This window comes from Suricata suricatta, chromosome 2 (genome assembly GCF_006229205.1).
Source record: "Suricata suricatta isolate VVHF042 chromosome 2, meerkat_22Aug2017_6uvM2_HiC, whole genome shotgun sequence".
In the NCBI taxonomy this organism is placed as follows: Eukaryota; Metazoa; Chordata; class Mammalia; order Carnivora; family Herpestidae; genus Suricata; species Suricata suricatta.
Window position 1 is genome coordinate 180,308,203 of NC_043701.1, and position 7,227 is coordinate 180,315,429.

Genomic DNA, 7,227 nt, shown 5'->3' on the forward strand with positions numbered 1-7,227 from the left:
GGACAGAGAGTCCAGGGTCATTTCATGGCGCAGATGTCAGCTCCACCCTGGAATTTCTGTTTTTAGCAGAATGTAAGAAAGAATGGCTTGGATTTATAATGGAGAGGGTTTTGAAGGTTGCAAAGGCCCTTAGGCAGACTTCCCAGTGCCAGGAAGCAGCAGATCCCTCACATTCATGGTATTTAAATATCTGTAGCAGTGAGGGCTCTCGGCTCTCATTGGGGCAGGCCAGGTGGAGCAGCGGAGTGACTGTCTCCTGTAGGCCGTCTTAGGAGGCTCCACCAGTACCACCCCCCTTTCAGAGACTATGCAGCCCCCAGAAAGTCCACATAGACTACGATTTCTCACTAGGGCAATGCGGACTGGTAAAGAGCTTGATGGGAATCCAACGCAAAAGCTGGTCCATGGCCTAGAGCAATATAGGCATCTGTCATGGAACAGGTGAGAGCCCAGAGCAGGGGTGTGCACCTGGCTGGTGTGCATAGGTAGGGTGTCCATACTTTGGGGAAGGTAGCTGCCGGGTGCAGGATGTTGGGGTAGGGAAAGTAGGGCATCTTCATTGTGGGGAGATAGAGATAGAGATAGAGATAGAGATAGAGGTAGAGGTAGAGGTAGAGGTAGAGGTAGAGAGAGAAATATCAGTCTAAATGTGTGTATGTGTATGTACATATATTCCTCCTAGATCTGACCATCAAATAGGGACTCCTCAACTGCATTGAGCACATCTAACCCCCAGACACTGCTTCCTAAATGCCATTCTTTACTCAAAGAAACCAGGGACCGTTGGAGAAATGGCTGATTCCATGCTGGGCACAGAGAAAGAACAAAAGGAACACGAAGTTTCTGTTTGTACCCTCAAATGAGAAAGGGCTTAAAGAATGAGGCCAAAGAGACACAGGAACCAGACTGAAGGGGCTCTTACTGGCCAAATCTGGTACAATTTGAGAATCAAACTAAATAATTTTAGTAATGAGTTATAACCCATTAAATAAAATTAGGAAACCATAGAGTTCACACTGATACAAATAAATGAATGAATAAACTGAAAAGAGGGTGAGGTATAGGATGTTTCCACAGTCTCAACATACCTCCCCACGAAGCACTTATTAGTTACAAATAGAAGAGAACTGAGCTAGTAGTCTGGCAGACTCCACCCTAAACAAATCAGTAACAGGACAAACTGAGATGGGATGTGTAGTGTGAATCCAATCACAGGAGACAGCAAGCCCTGAGAGTAGGGAAATTTCATAAGGTAAGTGGCCTGTAATCTTTAAAGTGTCAAGGTCATGATAATCAGGAACGACCTAAGGGATTAAAGAGAAATGACAAAGTGTGGTTCTGAACTGGATCACTTTGCTATAAAAACATTATTTGGATAATTAGAAAACCTTGAATGCCAATGAAGGGTCAGTATTATACGATTGTTGACTTCGTTCATTTTTTTGGTTGAATTTTATTTATGCCGGAGAACATCCTTGATTGTAGGAATGCACAATACATACTAAATATTTGGGGACATTGGGGCATCATGTAGGCAACTTTCTCCGAAATGGTTCATAGAAAGTTCTGTGTACCATACTCACAATTTTCCCACATTTTGAGTTTGTTTGTTTTTTAAAACAGTTAATTACTCCCCGCTTCAATGAACATGGATGCCCTGATGAAATCAGCCGTGGTTTGCCTGATCAGGATTTGCACAGTCCAACATTCTCAAATACACACGATCAGGGGGAAAAATGGAATTTGAGAAACATAAGGAATAATTGACTGTATAAACAGTTCAATTTCTTATTACTACAAACAGATACCTGATTTTCTTTGTTAACGTTACATTCTGTTTTTTAGGGATCGCTATATTGGAAAAGTTTTCAAGGTAGCGATCAAGTTCAAATGAATACATCGTATGACACTGAATATAATTCTTCAGTAGATGCATCAACATCATCTTTTTTGAAAAATGATATACTAATGATGAAATTATTTAATTACACCGTTATGAATGGGCCTATCATCTTGATTTATAGAACTTACACTATAAATTCTCCAGGCTCACGGAACATAGGTACATGAGTCTTTGAGCCTGGTATGCCCAATGAGTAAAAACTTTTTCTCAAGAAGACATGCTAGCCATTTACTATCTTCTCTTTAATCCAAACTGTCATTTCTCTTAGAGCTATGTTATAGCTTATATCCTCAGGGAAATGTTTGAACCACCGAGTCACCCCACTGCCTTGGAATTTTTCCACATTCTTATTGTGTTATATAGTCATTTTATTTCTCTATAAGAAGGTAAACAGTGTATTTGTGTGAATAATTAATGATGTAACATCTTTCAAGTGAGATAATTACTTTTATTTCTATGGTATGCTTGCATTAATTCTCAGTACATTGTGTGCACTCATTTTATGTCATTACCAAACAGTATTTTTAATACTAATACTTTCATTTTTAAAATTTTATTTATTTATTTTTTAATTTAATTTTTTTAAGGGACAGAGAGAGGCAGCTCAAGCAGGGAAGGGTCAGAGAGAGACACACAGAATCGGAAGCAGGCTCCAGGCTCTGAGCTGTCAGCACAGAGCCTGATGCCGGGCTCGAACCCACGAACCGTGAGATCATGACCTGAGCCGAAGCCAGACGCTTAACTGACTGAGCCATCCAGGCACCCCTAAATTTTATTTATTTTGAGAGAGAGAGGAGAGAAAGAGAATCCAAAGCAGGCACCACACTGTCAGAATAGAGCCTGATGCAGGGCTCGATCTCATGAACCATGAGATCATGACGTGAGCCAAAAATCAAGAGTCAAATGCTTAACCAACTGAGCCACCCGGGTGCCCCCTAATAATTTCATTTTATTAACACTTTTAAATATGCGTACAAAGGATCAAAATATGCACATATCTTGCTTTCAAACTCAACAAAAACTCATGGAAATCCCTTTGCAACAACTGGTATAACTTTCATTTATTTGAAAGCGTTATTTCATAACGTGGGTGTTTTGTGATCTGTTCAATCATTCTCCTAGTAAGAGGGTCTAATTTAATTTCCTTTTTTTGGATAAGTAATGCACAAACATCATCTTTGTATGTCCTTATGTACTGCCTTTATTTCTGTGGATTAGATTTCTGGGAGTAGAAACACAGTGTCTGAAAAAAAAAAAGGGTGTAACAATTTACCGTGTATGCACATCCTTTTAAACTCATCCCTAACACTAGTAAGTTAATATTGAGTTATTTAAACTTGTTTCTAGTCCAGTGGCTGTGATTCACGCTCTCATTTAACAAACATTTCCTGAGCACCTTTTCCATACCAGGCATTGATGCTGGCAGCTGTGTACACGTGTGAACAGAGGAAGTCAAGCGCTGTGCTCCAGGGGTTTCCGTCCTAGAGAGATACATGGACGGAGTAGAAGTAGTGAGTCAGAAGGGACCGAAGAGAATGGGACAAGAGTGACAGTGGCGGTGAAGCAGGCAGCGCTATCTGAGACAGGGTGCTCAGAAAAGAGGTGTCCGCGGTGGCACTGGAGCAGAGGCTTCAAGTGTGGAATCGAGTCACAGGAGGAGGGAACGCCAGAGAAGGTGGCTTTCAGGAGGAACAGCGAGGCCTCCACCTCAACGCCTCGGAGCCCCTTGGAAGCCAGGTGCCGCTGAGGCTCATGGGGGCGGCACCGTCGAGTGTCCTGTGGACTCCTGGCCGCTGTGCGTCGCCGAGCACGCTCAGAACACTCTAGAACCAAGAAGGACCGCTGCTTTCTGGCCCAGTTTCCCTCCAGGGCCTCCACGGGCACAACTAGCACCTAATTCTATTACAAATAGTTCTGCAATCGTTTTTGTAATATTTTGCATTACAAAAACTCTTCATTACAAATATTTTTTTCCAAATTTACCATTTGTCTTTTGCCTTTGTACAAAGCCCAATTTCTCTCCTAAGAGTTTAAAACTTATGTCTAGTCATATATGTCTTGTTTTTTTTTAATTTTTTTAAATGTTTTATTTATTTTTGATACAGAGAGAGACAGAGCATGAGAGGGGGAGGGGCAGAGAGAGAAGGAGACACAGAACCGGAAGCAGGCTCCAGGCTCTGAGCTAGCTGTCAGCACAGAGCCTGACGTGGGGCTCGAACCCACGAACGTGAGATCTGACCTGATCCGAAGCCGGAGACTTAACCGACTGAGCCACCCAGGCACCCCTATGTCTTTTTTTTTTTAAATCTATAACTTCTAGGTTTCCAGTGGTGGTTAAGAAGGCTTTTCAGCCCCTAGATGGTGCGTGTGCACCCCTCAATTTTCTTGAGATTTTTGAAGTTCTATTTTTTACATTTAAATCTTTAGTCCATGTAGATTACATTTTTAGGGTAATGTAAGTAAGGATCTAATTATATTTTCTTTCAGATAGCCTGGTACTGACACCATTTATTAAATAACCTTTTTCCCACTGAAATGAAACTTTGTCATCGATTATATTTTTGTATTTGCTGGGATCTAATCCTGGGTTCTCTACGTAGTTCCACTGGTCGGTCTGTCTGTTCCTGAATCCACAAGGCCTTGATCGCACACCCACTGTTCTAGATTTCCGCAACTCTCTTAGCTATTCTGAACCCACACACCCTTCCATGTAAGTTTCAATAGAAACAACTCATTGAGGTTTTATTTAGAATTAGATTACTTTTATGTATTAACTTGGGAGAACTGACTTTGTGATCTGTTTCCAAATCCAAGGAGAATATCTGTTCAGATCTGGTTTTATTCATTCAGTTAGTGTCTTTGGTTTTCTTCTTTTAGTGACTGTACTTTTTGGTTAAATCCATTTCTAATTTTTTGTGGCCGTTGTGAATGTCATATATTTTCCAGTTTTTACTTCTAGGTGTTTGTGTCAGTATCCCAGCCAGAAATGCATGATGTGGGATACTGAGAAGAGTTTTAAAAGGAAGTATTTGTAAAGGTGTGGACACGAGTAAGGGAAATCTTCCATGATGGAGAAGCATGCCGGGGGGGGGGGGGGGGGGGGGGGGGGGGGGGGGGGGGGGGGGGGGGGGGGGGGGGGGGGGGGGGGGGGGGGGGGGGGGGGGGGGGGGGGGGGGGGGGCCCAGCCGGGACAGCAGGGATCAGCAGGGAGCACTTTACAGACCTGGAGACAGAGCTGCGGCGGCAGGAAAGGACCGCTGGCCTGAGCCTTTGGTAAGGGGGCAGCCGCTGCCCTGCCACAGGGCTGCAGCAAGGGGGATACCCTACTCCTGCCTCCTGCCGCTGCTGCCCAGGGGCTGAGCCCAGCCAGAAGCTAAAGAGCAGAGAAAGGTGAGAAGGGAGGATCAGGAAGGCAAAGGGAGACAGACTGTCCAGCGCCATGTCCAAATTTAGAAGGGGGAAGAGTAGGGGCACCTGGGCGGCTCAGTCGATTGAGCGTCCAGCTTCGACTCAGGTCACGATCACGCAGTTTGTGGGTTCGAGCCCCACATCAAGCTCTGTGCTGACAGCTCGGATCCTGGAGCCTGCTTTGGATTCTGTGCCTCCCTCTCTCTGACCCTCCCCTGCTCATGCTGTCTCTCTCTCTCTCTCTCAAAAATAAAACATTAGAAGGGGGAAAAGCTATTGAATTTTTGTGCCTTCCTCTTGCATTAGGCCACTTTACATATTATTTTATTAATTCTAGTAACAAGAAAAACATCCATTTGGATTTTCTGTCTGTACAATATTGTTATTTAAAATGTTTATATCAATTATTCATCTTCCTGTTGTATTAGTTTGCAAGGGTTGCCACAACAATGTGGCATAAATGGAGCGGCTTAAGCAGCAGAAATATATTGTTCCAGGGTTCTGGGAGCTAGAGGTCAGGGCTCAGGGAGGCGTCGGGGTTGGTCCCTCTTGAGGACCCAGGGAGAATCTGTTCTGTGCCCCTCCCCCAGCTTCTGGCGGTGTGCCGGCCATCTTCGGTGCGTTCCTCGACTAGCAGAGAAGCACCCGATCCCTGCCTTCATCTTCACAGGGCGCGCTCCCTGTGCGTGTATCTGTGTCCAAACTTCCCCCTTTTATAAGGACATCTGTCGTATCAGATTAGGGCCCACCCTAATAATCTCCGTTTAAGTGGATCGCAACGAAGACCTTATTTCCAAATAAGGTCATACTCCAGGTAGTGGGTTTTAGGACATCTTTTGCAGGGGGTGGGGGACATTATTATTATTATTATTATTAAGATAGTGCTTAATAATAATAGCAATGACAGGCATCACTATCTAATTTCTAATTTAGCTGAAATTATTTTGAGTTTTCTTCTTTTGGATATATTTGCTGTTGATTTTTTGGTAAGTAAATCTATTAAATAACTTAGTCAAAAATAGTTTAGTAAACAAATAATATAGTTATTAAATTAAGTTATTATCTCTTTTTCCATTTGGCTTAATTTTTTTTTAAGTTTACTTATTTATTTTGAGAGAGAGAAAGCATACAAGTGGGGGGAGGAACAGAGAGAGAGGGACAGAGAGAATCCTAGGCAGGCTCCACACTTACCCAACAGAGCCTGGCATGGGGCTCGATCTCATGAACAGAGAGATCATGGTCCAAGTCAAAATGAAGAGTTGGATGCTTAACTGACTGAGCCACCCCTGACTTAAAATTTGTATTAGTAATGAGATTACCGCTACATTTAATCATTTGCTTTTCTAGCATCTGTTGATTTGATCAAGTGACTTTACTCTTAATTTACAGATGCAATGCATTATGTTGATAATTATAGAATTATTGAATCCTTTTGCTTTTCTGATAAAAATTTATTATTCGTCTGATATATTGATGAGTTCTTTCTGCTAATATTTATTTAGAATTTTTACATTGATTTTTATAAGTTAAATCAGACTATACTTCTATTTTGGCAACTATCAGATTTTGGTATGAAAGGTATGCAAACTTCATAAATTTAATTGGGAAGATTTATTTATTTATTTATTTATTTATCTCTGACCTAGAATAGTTTTCATAATTGGATTTATTTATCTGATCTTTGAAAGTTAAGTAAATTTCAGCTGTGAACCCACCATGTTCTGTATGTTTCTTAATGATGTATCTTTAAACAGCTTTACAATTTCTTCTATAGTATTTGGTCTATTCAAGGTTTACGCTTTTTATGGGGTCAATTTAGGCAATTTATAGTTAATTTGGTTTTTTTTTACCTCTACATGTTCAATGTATTTGCCATAGTATTAATGTTTTTTCTAAGTTCTCTCTTATCTGTGATT

At 41.8% G+C, this 7,227-nt stretch overlaps 1 long non-coding RNA gene across 1 annotated transcript in view; it reads left to right on the forward strand.

Annotated features, from left to right (window-relative positions):
- The window catches only part of LOC115285985, a 10,868-nt gene extending 6,987 nt beyond the window's left edge, over positions 1-3,881 (forward strand). The window contains exon 3 of the long non-coding RNA XR_003905791.1: positions 3,314-3,881. This is a non-coding gene — a long non-coding RNA (uncharacterized LOC115285985). The remainder of the gene's footprint in view (positions 1-3,313) is intronic.
- The last annotated feature ends 3,346 nt before the right edge of the window (positions 3,882-7,227 follow it).